The sequence below is a fragment of the Ptychodera flava genome, assembly GCF_041260155.1.
Source record: "Ptychodera flava strain L36383 chromosome 23 unlocalized genomic scaffold, AS_Pfla_20210202 Scaffold_24__1_contigs__length_23054250_pilon, whole genome shotgun sequence".
Taxonomy (NCBI): domain Eukaryota; kingdom Metazoa; phylum Hemichordata; class Enteropneusta; family Ptychoderidae; genus Ptychodera; species Ptychodera flava.
This window is the reverse complement of record NW_027248278.1, coordinates 19,485,355-19,503,150: the sequence shown is the minus strand read 5'-3', so window position 1 is coordinate 19,503,150 and position 17,796 is coordinate 19,485,355. Positions and strand designations below refer to the sequence as shown.

The window sequence follows — 17,796 nt, the reverse complement described above, 5'->3', positions numbered from 1 at the left end:
TTACTAACGCTAAAGTGTTTTATACCGAGAAAGATATTATCAGTATGCTTGATTTCCTCATTGACAACATATTTGTTGAATTTGGAGGACACATTTTCCAACAGTGTATAGGAATTCCCATGGGCACTAACTTTGCTCCCTTACTTGCCAACTCATTTCTGTTCTCATGCGAGGCAGAATTTATCCAGAACCTTATCAAGCAGAAAAAGGTCTCTGTAGCTCGTACTTTCAACCTTACATTTAGATACATAGACGATGTTATTTCATTGAATAACTCTGAATTCAGTAAATATCTCGCTATGATTTATCCTCCAGGATTGGAGATTAAAGAAACTACAGAAACGGCCTCTTCTGCTTCATATATGGACATTTTACTGGAATTTGACTCTAATGGTCACCTTTCCACAAGGCTATATGACAAGAGAGATGATTTCAACTTTAGTATCATATAATCAATTTTTTCCACACCTCATTAGTAATATTCCACTCTCACCTGCTTATGGGGTATACATTTCCCAGCTTATTCGATATGCAAGAGCATGCAGTTCATATGGTTATTTTGTAGAGAGACATGGCCATCTCTCTTACAAACTGTTAAATCAAGGTTACACCAGAGCAAGACTTGTCTCTACATTCAAACGCTTTTTTGGCAGGTATCGCAAGCTGGTAGATAAATACAATATCTCTCTTCGACAAATGATCACTGATGGCATCGGTGACATGGGGCCTTAGTTAGTGACCACTACCTATCTGACTTACAGATTGATATATGGCGGGTGCCACATGTGGGGCAGGATGCGCTTACTATTTTCGAAACACCTGACATCACTTCTTGGTCTTTTGGCCAGAGGTCCATATATCTTTCTTTCATGAATTTGACTTTGTTTGTGTACCGTCTATTTACTGTCTGTTCTGTGCTGTTTTGTGTCTATGTTTACAACTATTGTCTTACAAATTATTACAAGTTATTGGATTATGGATTATTTTTATGAATATATAATGAGTGTGTTTGAACCAAATTTGAAAGTCTTTTATCGATACTGTCTGGTTTTACTCAATGGTTTACGGTCAGTCATACCCTCTTTTACACGTGCGTCAAGGAAGGACATGTTTATGAAACTGCTGGCGTGTTATGTTTTGATTGGCGTGAAGCAGTGTTTCTGGCCTGAGAGCTCACAAAGTAACTATGGTTGCTACGCGACTGGCAGTACGATGCCATCTCGTCGTATTTTTCGCATAATCTCGTGTAATTATCAACCACAAACAAAGCCTCCAAAAAGTTTAACACCTTTGGAGCTCATTTTAATATGAAAAGCCAATAGTCTACCGAGACGACCATGGAACAAAAGGCATGCAAGCGTTGCGACTCTGTGTATGTTACTCTGTGGCCCAGTTTACCTTCTGGTGAGAACAGTTCATGTACATGATACGCTGCAAGATCTTCTGTTTCATGTGTAAAAATGTTGGACACAATAATTGGCAAATTGTACCATGATACAAACATATTGTGTTAACAAGGACGTATTGTGCCATCATTATCGTTGCAATAGAAACTACACTGCCCAACTTCAACTTGCGAGCTGAAAACTATAGCGCTGAGTCTAACAACTGGCAATTTTGCATCTAGTCATTGACACTGTACCTCCACAAATGTAATAATCTCCACAAATGTAATAATCAACCATAATTGTAATAAAAATCAACCACAACTGTAATAAAAAAGTCAACCTTTAATGTAACAACCCGGAACCACAAATGTAATAAACAAATTAACCATAAATGTAATAAAACTCAACATAAATGTAATAAACTTGAACTTGCATATGTGATCATTTGTTTATCAATGCCTTGAGTAAATAATAACTTTAATAAGACTAGTGTAATGTTATTGCATACTTTCCTGAAACTAGGTTTCCTTTCCGAAACACAGAACAGAATACTTTGAGAACGCTATCAGAAAACGGCGAGGTACTGATCAAACCGTTTGATAATGGAAGTGGAAATGTACAGCAGTTCTAGACACTGACAGTGATAATTACATAATAAGGAAGCGTCAAAATAACTCGTCAACCAGTGATACCACACAAAGTTTATGACAGATGAACAAATAACAGAGAAATATAAAACCTTATAACAGAAACTTACGACACAAAACATGTTGACGAGAACATATATTTCAATCTAGTAAAAAACAATACGAACACTACCTTGAACACAGTAGAACAAAATTAGACATCCTGGCATCCCTAGTGAAGGAACAAACTTCAAATGGGATAACATGGAATACAGACAATCTATCGATTATTCCACACAATTTATCTCACCGAAGACTGAATTGAGAAGATGGATTACGTAAAGTACGGCTGTGTCTAGCCAGGCCAATCAGTTCTGTACATAAAACAGGGAAACGTAAATACACTTTCAAATATGCAAAACACACTGAACGCAAACAATTAAGAAATGAATAATGTGTGGAGTTCTTTCCTTATTACAAAGATAAATATTCAAGGGCTAATTCCTCAATTGCAACGACAAAATAGATTCATTACATTATGGTTGACAAGTATTACATTTATGGGTGATTGTTTATTACATTTATGGTTACCATTTATTACATTTTGGTTGGTGTTTTTATTAGATTTATGGTTGATTTTTGTTACATTTATGGGCGATATTACATTTATGGGTGCATTTTATTACAATTGTGGTTGATATTACATTTGTGGAGATTATTACATTTGTGGAGGTTACAGACACAGAGGTCGGTTTTCCAAAATTCGATCCCAGCATTCTTTGTGTATGTCCTCGTTTATATGGACGACACTTTTCTCTCTTTTTCTATTTTAGGCGTGATAGTAACGATATTTTGTATCAGTGACATGGTGAATAATAATACTTACTGGCTATATAAATGAGATATCTATTTTATTGATGGCACACGTGTAACATTTCGTATTTGTTTATTTACAAGCAATCAAAAACATGGTGGCGCCCATGAAAGTCGGGGAAACTTCCGGTTACTCGCAGAGTATATTATAAATCTGCGCATGCGTAGTCAGTAAGCAGCTGGCGCGACTATTAACAAAATTTCGTTAAGAATAAAATGATTTGACTCTGCTCCGTCTACTAAAGAGATGTTTAGTATAACTATATGGCTTCTTCTCGATTACGGCGTACGCTATGCTGTAGAGGATATGCAACAAAGCCCATCAACTTCACATATCGTTTCCGTAATTGAAATCGTTCAGAGAGGAACTCATTATATCTTGAATGCAGTGCAAAAGCCTTACTTAGAAATTTTAAAGTGCTTCAAAATCATATCCAACGTAACTGGAATCTAATTACCACGAGGACTACCGTAATACATGAGTACCCCCATGACACTACCGGCTACCTGCGATAGAGCTTCAGTTTTAATGCGAGAAATTCCGGCCTATCTGCAAAGTCGCCCCCTTGCTGACCCGGCCCAACAGCTAACAAACCTCTCGGTTTGGTTGTGTTGTTTACTTTTTTGGTAATCAACTAATGATTCCTATATCAGACTTGAACAACTGCACAATTTGCGCGTTTTGGCTGTTGTCCAGAGAAGATCGGAGGGAGCTTAGCTTACCACCACGTAACGTCTCTAATACTTGCATGGGGAATTCCGGTGACAATTATACACAGCACGCTGAGAGAGACGTTATTGTAAACCTGGATAACGTGATCAAAAATACATAAACTTTAAAAAATGATTTGTTCTGGAAATTTACGATCAATGCTTCTGACCAACGGATTTTACACTACGGCGTTGTTTTATCCGTTGGGTCGATAGCGGGGCCGAGATCGGAGTGGGGCTAGCAGCAAGGTTAAGTTGGCAGCGTCCATTGCAGAATGTCAACGTTCTGCTTTCAAACTTGGACGGAAATTTACCGCTGTATTCAGAATGCCTTTATACTGGTATAAAAGCTCAAAAACTGATGCGTCAAAGGCCAGGGCAAGGGTCTGTGAATTTCTTTGTAGAGTAGCTTCAGGTTTGTTCTTAAATTTTCGGTGAGATATCAGCCCTGGTCGTTCTGCTCGATCAAGCGTGCACCGTTTAGGGAACCGTCATTGTTGACGGCCTGGGGTGGGAGGAATTACATTAGAAACTCCGAAATTTTGAGTAACACCCCCAGGCAACCATGATGAATTTGAGTAACCACCTCCAAACTTTAAAACATAACTTGTTCTAGAAATGTATGATCAATGGTTCTAACCAACGGATGTTTCACCGCGGTGTTGTTTGATAAGAGGGGCCGGCTATACCTGTACACTCATAATCAGTATAATAAGTATGCACCTACTTGCAGTATTTTGGCTGGTTTCATGTGGTTAATATTTATTGTTCGGTTAAAATACTTGAATGCTTTACGTTTAACATGTAAAAGAGCAAAATATACACTATTTAAAAATCATTTATATGGACAGAATGTATTTCATGTATTTTTTTTTTAATTTTCAGTGTCACTTTGTTTCTGCAATGTTGGATCTTTAAGGAGATTGCCAAAACTTGTGTCATAGAGGACAAAGACAATAAGACCAGGAAAACTAACATTTCATGTAGTAATTAAATTTAAATTTGTTGAAAAAATATTTATTTGCAGATTCTTTTGTTATTTTCTGCGATAATTATTATGTTACATATTTCACTGACTCTCTCTCAGAGATGAGACCGTGTAGGAGAGGTCGTGAGTATGAAAACGCTCGCAATTCTCCTGCTGGCCACCGTCAAGATTATCATCATCTTCGAGAATTTACATACAATATCAGATGCTAGATATATCTGGCAGAGACGAATCCCACAGTTCTCTTGAAGGGAATGGTAAGAAGTTACTCGCTAAATATATATCACTGCTAAAGTATTTCGATTAATTTGTCACAGTAATAATTTGTCCTGAAGAGGCAGGTGAAAAATTAAAAACTCCAGGACCTGTATTTTGCTACTACTGGAGAAATGAAGATGTTCTGAAATTTTCGATTATAATAGTCAGAAATAAATAGTCATGGTCTGATAATATAAACACTTATCATAACTTTGAATGATTGACATACATGTCACACATTACTACAGTTAATGGCTTAGAAAGCAATCGAAAGCTGCGAAGAGAGGTATAATATCATTGCCTTTCTTACAACCGCGATAGTTTAACTACCAGTTTAGCAGCTTATCGGCCTTAAAGGTAGATGGACTGAATCTCCTGACGGATCTATAATAATGTAAGAAAGATGCGGCGTCACTAGTTGATCTCTTATCCAACAAACACGATATCAAAATGTGTGTATCGACGGACTAGAATTAACCTCTCTCATTATCCATAATCTGGCAAACCAATACGGAATGTTGAATTGTGCTTGTAGACTCAGAATGCTAAAGTTGTCCAAATTTATGTTTTCGCGGATTAGCTCACCATCAACATCAAAGAGGCATGTAAAGTATTTGATTGACAATCCATGTCTATACGTGCCTTCATAGTTTTTGTGCTGCTTGAAAACGAAGCAGGGATATCCGTGATGCCGAAACTAGATAATAAATTTCTAAATGTGGTAAATATCGAAACTACATTCGAGAAAAAAACAAGGAGGCACCTGCAGGTAGCATTAAGGAAGCAACAACGGAATGATAATGATACAAATGGTAATACTCAGCTGCGCAGCTTAGAAGAATAATTCAGAAAATTCTATAACTACCATTCAATAAAAATGTTTTCACTAATCATCTAACAATAATCGATTCTATAATTTCAGATCTCAAACAAGACAGAGGTACCTCTGACTATGAAAATGTTCCTGGGAATGCAACAAATGAAGTAGATTATCAACAATTACATGATTTCACACACCCTCAATACCAGAAGCTCGTTTCACCAACCAGGCACTTTTAAAGTTTTAAAAAAAGATCGTAACGGAGTGGCATATTTGCAAATTGATCATACATCTTCAAAAATGCTTGATAGATCTAATTTCTCTCTAAGCAAAAGTTGAAGCTTTTCAGTAATATTTTGTTAGAAAATTATAGTAATTTTAAAGGCTTTCCGGGCAAATAGTGAGATAGGCACCTTTACCATTGCCCTGCGAGGCCTCTTTTAACAGCCAGCAACGTGTGTTTGTGTGCGTGTGTGAGTACATGTTTGTGGGTGTATGTGAATGGATAGATGGATAGGTAGGGAGGGAGCTTGGACGTGGGACAAATCTCGAAATTATTCATATTATTTTGTTTACATTATGTGTTACAATAATGATTTAAAGACATTTAGACGTTTTATCATAATTCTTCGGTTCATATATTGCGCTTGTCGAAAAGTCACTTGATGTAATTTTCCTTTACAAGCTATTAGTGTTTTGCATTTGTTTTGAAGTTGTCTTCAGAGTTCAACTCTAACGTATCCACAAACGTGTTTCGACAACTTTAAGAAAACACTGAAACCTAACAATTGAAGTTAACACAAAGGAAAGGGTCACAGGAGATCAGTGTCGTCAGTTGTGCTTGAAGATTTAACTTTGAGCAAGAACGTGTTTTGTTAACACACTTGCATTCAGACTTTCATCTTCGTCATAATCTCCTTTCTATGAGACCCGTTACGTGATAACAGAGAGCATGACTTCTACATTAAATGAACAAACATTCAGAAGTGCCAATTTGTTATTAAACAATTCTAACACTTATATCGTAGGCGTAATCTAGCAACAGGACCGTCATTTTGTATGTTCGTTTTCGTTCTCGAACTTATATACCTCATACAGTCCGTGAAACGAGATTCAAACAAAAAGGGACTCGATATCCTATCTGACGCAAGGTATTTTTTTTTCTCACACCCAATGAAAATCCTGTCACAGCGCATGCAAGAGTTGTCTTTTTGTCTCATTATTTCTATAAAATATGGTTATTAGCTTGAAGCCAAACTGTAGTTACGATAATGTATTTTGTCATCTGTTTCTTAGAAATATTGTACATCGCTGGCAAGAATTGACTCCAGGTTAAATTGCCTTGCAGGTAAATCTCCGGTATCGTTTTCTAGCCAACATTTAACTTTCCTTAAATCTGTATTATTTAGTGTTTTGTTATGTAGGTCGTTTTCGCCATGAGTTACATAGTCTCGTACATTTTACGAAGTCATTTTTCCCACAAATGAAGATATTTTAAGAACTGTAATTAGTATATCAGTGGAAAGTCTAGAATGCTGAAGCGTTCTCTGGATAGAATCATTTCATTTTAACTACAGGGGTGGTTGTGTAAACTTAAGAACTTGAGCTTTTTCAAGTCAGTGTGTACTTCAAGAGAGTCACATTCAAGTCATCATTAACATCACGACTTTCTCGTTGGATTTGCGCTGTGAACTGTGTACGAATCAGACATACATCAAACCTGAAGCAAGACAATGACTCACTTCCTCTCTTATCAGTGTCTGTCTTGAATCAAATCTCTTGAGACTAACTTGGGAGTTTTGTACCGGCCCAGCTAGGATTAGTACCATTATTTGAGTGCTTTTTCAAAACTTACCCGTTGATTTAGTACTTTTTTGAATAAATTGTTTTAAAGAAAAATATCTGACTTCACCGCATTTTTCTGTTACAACACATTGAAGTACAACACTAGTTAGTATCAAAACATAGTGATTATTTGATCTCGAAAATGTTCCTAAACGGGACTAATCTTGATCTCACAGGTAATGGATCTATATACTTGCTTAACATTTTCCGACTTTTTCATGAGGCCATTTGTATTGGTATAAGGTGCAAGTTTTAACCAAACCATTCAAGTGAAACTTAAACTATTTGTCAAACGAAATTTGACGAATAATGGTTGATGAAGTATAGCTGATAGTTAAGCTTAAGGCTTTGCACTTTTTTCCTTAGAATTTTGAAGGTTTTATCAGTTGTCTGTCTTTTGACATATATGTCGCCAGCCGATTAAAGACAGTGGAGAATATACTAGTCTGAAACGTAGCAAATCGATAGTCAACTACAGGAATAAATAATATCAGAAATCATTGAGAGATAATCAGTGCAGTGATCTGAGGACAAATTATCTTCTTGAGGAAAGATATTGAAATGGTATGGTTGAGGTGTATATTATTCATTAGCATAAGCATAGCAAAATATTAGAATCATATATTACATATATTAAAATCTATATTGGCGCGAAAACGAGTTACGTGTCTACGTCTACTGGCGCTCATCGTGCTGTGGTGACTTGAATAGTTATTCAGTTAATATACGCAAATGGGTTCATGGTTTAGAGTAGTTTCTCAAGCATTAATTCTCTTCTTATCAACTCATTTAAGCTCGGTTGTCACATTTATGTTTCAAGTTGTCCATTTCAGCTTATTGCCGTTTATGATGCTATCTCTTCAACGCATGTTTGTAAATGTATTTAATATTGAAAAGAGAGTACCGTTTTTAGGAGGGCCGATTTGAAAAAATAGAAAAGTCTTCATGTTATTTGTAAACGAACAAGTTACATTGTGCATATTTGCTTTAATTTATATAGTTTCGTTATTGCACCTCTTACTCACCAAACACACATGCCAAACTACTTCATCGTTCTGTCAAACATTTATTTAGCAAAGGCCCGCCTTTCAAAAGATAAATATACATATCACATATACAACGTCGCCCGCATGCCGACAAGGTTTGAATTATTTAAGATGCAAGTGAAAAACAAGTTATATATCTTATCATATATTTTATTGATAATATCGATGTATAAGCAATACCTATTGCTGGTGTCGCACAGCACTTTTCAAGGAAAGTGACTGAAAAAGGCCCTGAAATATCTTTATTTCAGGCTTGTGTGTATCATAAATTGTGCATGCTCACTAAATTGTTCCACGCTCCTAGACTTATAGATTGTATTCAACAAGAAACAATTACACTTGAGTGCTAGCACTACACCTAGCCATCAACTGAGCATAAACACACACCCGTTTGTCTGGTCACATATCAAAACACAAATTGGTCGTTCATTCAGACAGTTGACACGACACGACCTTTGAACCAGATTGTTACACTTTATGAGCTATGCTGTTGAGTCACACTGCCATTTTGTTTCCTACTTTGGTATGGGTAATTCCAAATCTTCCTGAAACGTGTACTCATAGCTTTAAATAAGGAGCTCACCGGTCTCCAGTATTAATGTTTGACAACATGGTTCTGCATCAAGTATTAGCGTGAATGTGGTAGGTGTTTTTATAAAGATCGTATTGTATAAAAATTTTATTTGGAACGTATCGTGAGATAATATAGGACAAAGTTCTCAGTGTAAATGGCAAGCGATTAAGGCACTGAAACATGTCCTCCGTAGTCCAGTGTATATTACCTTTTTTCGATTGTTGTTTAATAGATTAAGATTATGTAAGAATTGACTTGCACAACTATTTTTAGTGCTCATACCATGGCCTATCAGTTGTAATTGGAGTGGAAAATCGTTTCCAGAATAGAATGTTCCGCTGTCAGGCACAAGGCAATGTTTACGGTTAAATTCATGCTAGTAAGATTCGATAAAATTGCCCAAAACCTCTGTTTCTTTCGTATATAGACTATCAAGCGATATTTTTCCAATCCATGGAGAAGAAAGGTTTTGTCGTATCAAGTCCAAACAAAAGCAATAAACATTGTACGGTGGATCCCATGCAGTATTGTGTAATAGACAAATAAATTTACCATACTTGATATCTTTGCAAGCATAATAGTTAAATATTGATTGTTATAAAATATGTGACGGTTGGTAAGGTATCTAAATTTTTTGCCTTCTTAAACTTAGCTTATCCGCCTTTGAAAACGATTGGAAAACTATCCACTGATCGTTCTATGTCACGATAGCCAGCGTGTATGTCTTCATTTTCTTTTCGTGTGGATTTTTTTGCTGTCCGTTGATCTTTGATGCGTTAATGTAAAACAATAGGAACAACATGGCGGCAGTATTTCTCGCGCAATCCCAAGGGGTGTTGGACGCGGCTGACTGCACTGACCTAAAACTGTCAGCACCGTCGAGCATCAATGTTTTTTTTCTTGAAAAGAAGCTTATCTCTGTCGAAGATAAATTTCTAGGCCTAAGCTATATTTGAGCTTGTGTATAAGTTCGTGAGAGAAACGTTTAGCTGAAGGACACTTGCGACAATAGACATAGGTAAATGAAGTTTCTCACTGACCCTCCTGACGCAACCGATGAATAGAAATGACTGAAATGTGCCCGAGGTGCATCCATGATATTTTGCACGTGTTTACTGTAGAGTTTAACTTTCTTCATTCAGCTCGGAAAAAATACTCGTGACGTAATGACTGTGTTACCACAACTAAAAGACAAGTAGTACCACGGTCATTCAATTACGAGTAGTTTCCTTTGTTTTGAACGAAAAAGAAAAAAATCAGGCTACAATGCAATCTAGCTGTAGTCTGTAGTGTATATATATATTTATATAAATATATATATATATATAGTATATATATATATATATATATATATATATATATAATACTTACATAGCGACACTCACGAAGTTTTTTTACACTTTTATTTGCACAGAATACTTGAATGCCCCCCCCCAGATTACAAACGAGTTATATCGTCGTATAAACTTCAGAACAAAATCAACCATTTTTTAAGTTTTTCTATTCTAACTGTTACATGTAGCAAATCTTTCGCGGGTTGATCGATCTGGGAAAAAAAAAACGATGATTTCATTCATACTGACTCATTGTTTCGAAATGATGTATACAGGAAAGATAAACATTCCTTCAAATATTCTGACGTCATTCCGTACAGATTAATTCCATTATCATAGGTAGGAAAACACTTCTTTGAACATATCTTTATAAACGATACAAAATATACCAAGTAAAGAAATTATGTCCAAGACTAAGTTTTACAAGTGTCAGACGTTCTGTGTTACACATCAGTTGAAGGGTAGTAAACAAGTTGTGGAACCAAGTACTCAATATGTATTTACAGTTTCAATGTTAGGTTTTTTTGTTTTTGCAGATCGGCTGTTTTGTTTCGAAACATTTACATGTTACAACTGTGATGCATTCTCTGAGTGCATCTTATACATAACGTATTATATTACCATGCTCTGTCCATCGCATTTTAATTGGTCGAGCTGAACCACGTGACTGTCCAGAAATGCACAGTAATGGTTTATTTACATACCCATGAATATGACAAATATCGTAAACATACAGCAAAAAACAGGATGGTTGGACAGTCTCATATACATTACGTTTACTTTTTTGTACGTCCCACACAAGTTTGTAGATACATTGTAGATAAAAAGAACCAACTCATTTGAATGAAATACTAATCATGTAACTCTCCACTCCACTGTTTATCCTTGTGTGTCTAGACAGATTGGCATCAGTACATATACGTTGTATTATGGTTTGTTTAGTCAGAGTGCTGTCCTAATTAACTTCGGTCTCTACTATCAACTCGATAACTAATTAAGCTATTCCCTTGTGTGTTCTATCCAGACACTCAAATGAGTCAGTTCTTTTTATCTACAATGTTATCTACAAAACTTGTGTGCCACGTACAAAAAAGTAAACGTAATGTATATGAGACTGTTCAACCATCCTGTTTTTTGCTGTAGTAACTTTAAGCTTACTGCAAAAACGAAAATTGTGATTTATATAAAGATCAAAATCAATCACAAAATAAAATGGAGCACTTGTTGGCCAAGTTTAGAAACTTTTTAAAAAAAAAAATCTCCGGATTTGCAAATTTTTTTTGCACCGCGCGAACTTCTCATTGACAAGTTCTAGGGCCCCGTTGTCGTTTACATGGGATTTTTAGTCCCCACGGACACCGTCCGGGGGGACTTATAGGTTTGGTCATGTCCTTGCGTGCGTGCGTGCTTCCGTGCGTGCTCCGTCCGTCCGTTCACGCAGATATCTCAGACATGCCCAGGTCAATTTCTTTGAAACTTTGCACAAGGATAGTACTCTACCTCATACAGATGCACGGCGATTTGTTTCACAATGCAATCAAATTTGGCTGTGTTAGAGGACTTTTTAGTTTTCACCTCCATAGACTCCCATGTATAAGGCAGTCCATAGACTCCCATGTATAAGGCAGTCCATAGACTCCCATGTATAAGGCAATCCATAGACTCCCATGTATAAGGCAGTCCATAGACTCCCATGTATAAGGCAGTCCATAGACTCCCATGTATAAGGCCAAGAAAAATAATAATTTAGTTTCTCATCGTATTCATATTGCAAAAAGGATGCAGTGACACAGTTTTTAGTCCCCACGGATGAAGTCCAGGGGGATTATAGATTGGGTCATGTCCGTCCATGAGTCCATCCGTGAGTCCATCCGTTCACGCAGATATCTCAGATATTTTGACAAAATGTCACGTGACCTTGGTGACCTTTGACCTCAAATATACATATATGTCCATAACTCAGTAACCACAAGTGCTACACCCTTCATATATGGTATGATGGGACAGCTTATGACGCCACATATTGTACCTCATTAATTATGCGCATATCTAATTTTGAGCGAGAAAATAGAGCGAGAGGTCTGATTTTTGGTATATAGGGATAACTTAGCAATACTATTTATTTTCCAAAATGTCACGTGACCTCGGTGACCTTTGACCTCAAATATACATATTTGTCCATAACTCAGTAACCACAAGTGCTACACCCTTCATGTATGGTATGATGGCACAGCTTATGACGCCACATATTGTACCTCATTAATTATGCGCATATCTAATTTTGAGCAAGCCAATAGAGCTAGAGGTCTGATTTTTGGTATATAGGGATAACTTAGCAATACAATTTTTTTGACAAAATGTCACGTGACCTTGGTGACCTTTGACCTCAAACATACATATTTGTCCATAACTCAGTAACCACAAGTGCTACTACTTCATGTATGGTATGATGGGAAACTTTATGATGCCACATATGTTACCTCATTAATTATGCGACATATCTAATTTTGAGCAAGCCAATAGAGCTAGAGGTCTGATTTTTGGTATATAGGGATAACTTAGCACTACAATTTTTTTTGACAAAATGTCATGTGACCTTGGTGACCTTTGACCTCAAATATACATATTTGTCCATAACTCAGTAAACACAAGTGCTACATCCTTCATGTATGGTATGATGGGACACTTTATGACGCCACATATTGTACCTCATTAATTATGTGCATATCTAATTTTGAGCAAGCCAATAGAGCTAGAGGTCTGATTTTTGGTATATAGGGATAACTTAGCAATACAGTTTTTTTGACAAAATGTCATGTGACCTCGGTGACCTTTGACCTCAAATATACATATTTGTCCATAACTCAGTAACCACAAGTGCTACACCCTTCATATATGGTATGATGGGACAGCTTATGACGCCACATATTGTACCTCATCAATTATGCGCATATCTAATTTTGAGCGAGCCAATAGAGCTAGAGGTCTGATTTTTGGTATATAGGGATAACTTAGCAATACAATTTTTTTGACAAAATGTCATGTGACCTCGGTGACCTTTGACCTCAAATATACATATTTGTCCATAACTCAGTAACCACAAGTGCTACACCCTTCATATATGGTATGATGGGACAGCTTATGACGCCACATATTGTACCCCATTAATTATGCGCATATCTAATTTTGAGCTAGTCAATAGAGCTAGAGGTCTGATTTTTGGTATATAGCGATAACTTAGCAATACAATTTTTTGACAAAATGTCACATGACCTCGATGACCTTTGACCTCAAATATACATATTTGTCCATAGCTCAGTAACCACAAGTGGTACACCCTTCATATATGGCATGATGCTTCATACTGTACCTCATTAATTATGCGTATATCTAATTCTGAGCAAACCCATAGAGCTGGATGTCTGTCATACATATGCACATAGATTTGTTCTGTGATACGATCCAATAAGGCCGCCATTTTATTACGATTTTTTCATGTCCTGAACTACAGCTCAGACATGTATCAAGCGAATTTATTCAAAAGTATTTTATCACAGACCTAATGAAGAGGACTCTATCCTCTCTGAGGACCTGTAATCAAAGTACCCATTAACAAGTGGGGACTGTGTCATCAACGATGACTTGTTTTGTATATTTTGACGATTTCGGGGGGGGATAGGTCGTTGATAATATAACGAGAAACAGACTCTCCGCGCTGACCATTAACGTTTATATATGGGCGCGGACTCAGGGAAAGCTAAAATTAATGGCTTAGGCAAGCCTCGCCCTTGCCCATAATTAACGTCAATGGTCAGCGCGTCGCCCGTTATTTCTGTAATATTGACTGACTATAAGGATACCAGAATGCCCTTGAATTTCTGCACGAATGGAATTAGGAGGGTTTTATGGTGGCGACTCATAGGCCCGATTATGATCAGCCAATAATTTAGTTGTAACAGCACCCGTTAAATTTTCTAATTGACACGCGTCTCTATGATACAACACAATCTTCCAAACTAGTAACAGCTCTCCGACATTGTTAATTAATCGGATAAAAGTTTCAAAATTCCCGGAACTTAATTCATCAGTGCTAAAATGACACATACTATAATCATCTGTTTTGCGCTTGGCTATACGTTTAAATGTGTCTTCGTAATAGGCTAAACCCGAATTCGAATGGACCAAGGTACAAACAAATCCATGTGCGCAAACGCACATAGTCGTATGTGTATCTCCATACGCGTTAGTACACATGTGGGCTTGTTTGTACCGGCATCACGTGATCATTTTGGCGTACTGAGTCTGTAGAACGCATCACGTCCTTTTTTATTCCGGAGTAGAACCATTAGCATAACATTACAAGAAATACTCTTTATGATAATATTATATCTCTTTTGTAGATAAGCAAACGGTACACTGACACTATGGAAACTGCAGTTCGCGGATTTATACTGATTCTATTAAACCATGCTGTTATGTTTACAACAATGGGCAGCGATGACTACATCTTACCCGGTCAGACTTACCCAGACGATCCAAATGCATGTTTTTGGTTTTATGGGCAAGATGGAAACAGGTATCGTTACGACTGAAAAATTATTAGTCATTTTCTTTTTGATTATACTTTTATGCATGTCGTAAAGTATGTGAAAATATATTAGAATGAAAATAGGCTGGTATAGATTACCAGTGTTGGATGTATGTTGTTTGACTCTCCGGCTCAAACATAAAATGAATTTCAAACATGCTAATCTGTACAGTAAGCCGTACGAGCCGTTCGAAGGTAAACGTTCATGTTTCACTTGTTTTATACATCAAATATTTCAAATTTCGTGCTCAACAGTGACATAAGTTACATGATGAAAGAAGGAAATTATCTTCTGAAAAGCCTACCCTCCACATAGGTAATGATACTTTTGACCATCAATCTGCATAAAACGGTACAAAATTTTAAAAAAAATATTATCAAAGTTGACTAATAAAAAAGCAACGCAAAGTTTTGGAGACGTTGGATTTAGGGCATATTCTACAAAATAATCCTAACAGTCATATCATCATAACCGAGCTATTTGCTACACCCGAGTATATTAGTGAAAGGTCGAGAATGTAACTTGTGAAATGATTATAGTACCTCATAAAAATCAGCTCATAAAAAAGCGGTTGATAGATGACGTTCATCATCGTTTTCAATTCCGTTTTCAGCATTTTTCGGTGTTGTAATGGTACCCAGAAATCTGACAGGGCTGACATCACAGAAAGTTGTAAAGGTAAAAATTAATTAATGTAATATCGACAATTATTATATTAGCGAGCGCAGCGATAGCGGCCGAATTTCAGATAACTCGCGTGTACAAATAGGATTTGAAATGGAATCTCTATACCAACGACTTTGAAAAAAACGCATTTACGATATTTACTTGTAGGCGGCCATTTGGATACTTTTTCATGGTTTGCGTGAAAGAAAAGATGTCATCTATCACAAAACTAAATAAACAAACTCTAGCAAGAGTAACGTAATACTGCCAATGCAAGCGTGAATTCCGAACAGAGTTGCAAAGCGCCACCAACGACACTAACAATTATTTGTTTTGCTTCATGGGTCTTTTAACCTGGTCAGATCTATACAAATTTGACTTTGTTATTTGCCTGTTAAGCTTATTATAGTCAGTCACCTTTATTGCCTGGTATTTTCAAGGTACGTTGCCAAAATATATTGTTATTTTTGAAAACGATTCACAACCCTTCTACTGCTGAAATATACAGAATACTTAGTGATTGGCATATGCACGATACTCTGGCTATCTGGTCAGACCTTTGACATGTTCGTTTTAACTTATCATGATGGAAAGTTGGAAAAAGATTCAAATCATAAAAAAAAAACCTAAGCAGCATTTCCCTAGCATGTCCAAGATGGTTTGTAATATGTTCCTCTTTCCTTGAACGAAATAGATCTACTTTTATTTAATTTCAATTAACACCAAATTCTTTCGATTAATCTGTCCTGCCCTATCTGTACTGATCTTCTATTTTCTTCTCTCCTCTCGCATAGATTGCCCGGATGGTTACTATGGTAACAACTGTACACACAACTGTACATGTCAACATGACGGAATATGTAACAAAGGTAATGGGTCCTGTAACTGCACAAATAATTACTTTGGAAACAGCTGTCAATATCCATGTAATTGTGAGAATGGTGGGACATGTTTGCCCGATGGTTCATGTCTATGTTCCGATAGGTTTTATGGAGAACTCTGCCAAAACAGTAGTGCATGTCCTGTAGACAGAAAGTATAATGTACAAACAAACGAATGCATTTGTCAGGATGGATACTACGGCTCATCTTGCACGCCTCGCAATTGCTCCGGTAAAAAAGAAAAACATCCATTGAATGTGAATTACAGTTGTAATTCTGATGGTGGTTACAACATTACGTCATGTTTACCATGCAACTGCTCTGATAAAGGTGAATGTGATCCATTGACTGGACATTGTACTTGTAATGCTGGATACCATGGTGAGCACTGTGATAAACAATGTTCTTGTTACAATGGCGCTCTCTGTTCCGAGGCCGGGTCTGACTGTAAATGTGCTTATGGTTGGAAAGGACAAAACTGTACAGAATGTGATTTTGAACGAGATGCACAGAGTGAACAATTGTTTTGTGGAGACAAATGTTTTCATTGTTACAATGGAGACACATGTAAAGTTGCAAATGTAGACTGTAAGTGTACACCTGGTTGGCAAGGCAAGAGATGTGATCAGAAATGTGACGTAGGTTTCTATGGATATAATTGTTCAAACGAATGTAAGTGTAAACATGGTCTCTGTCATCATGTGGATGGTTCCTGTCAGTGTGATGAAGGGTGATTGGTCATCATTGTGATCATCGCTGTCCTGAACACTGTGTCAAATGTAAAGACGAAGTATGTTTGTCTTGTCAACCTGGATGGATTGGTGTGCATTGTAACCGAACGTGTGAAGATGGTTTCTATGGTGACGGCTGTAGACATACATGCCAAGAATGTAATTGTACTAACTCCTGCAACTACACAGATGGAAGTTGTATGGATGTGGTAAGGTAAGGTTTTAGAAATGATAAACCTCCCGATACAGTAAGATCAGTGACGGTGTCCGAGAACTTACTCAGGTAAAATTTGACGAGGAATATCTAAGGCAATGTTTCGGTTGTCTCGTCGATGAAAAATTAGAAAGCAAATGTAAAAAGATGTTTATGAATGGATTTCTTACGTCATTTAATCTTACCTCTAATTATCAAAATTTTAGTCGAATGAGTCACATAAAAATGGCAGGTTCTCTGCTGATATTTTCC

The 17,796-nt window shown here is 36.8% G+C and overlaps 1 long non-coding RNA gene across 1 annotated transcript; it reads left to right on the top strand.

Moving 5' to 3' along the window:
• The first annotated feature begins 9,080 nt into the window (after window positions 1-9,080).
• LOC139124965 (uncharacterized) lies at window positions 9,081-16,824 on the top strand. Its single transcript, XR_011550104.1, has 4 exons — window positions 9,081-9,197; window positions 14,864-15,039; window positions 15,666-15,730; window positions 16,513-16,824. It is a non-coding gene; the product is annotated as an uncharacterized lncRNA (long non-coding RNA).
• Window positions 16,825-17,796: the final 972 nt, after the last annotated feature.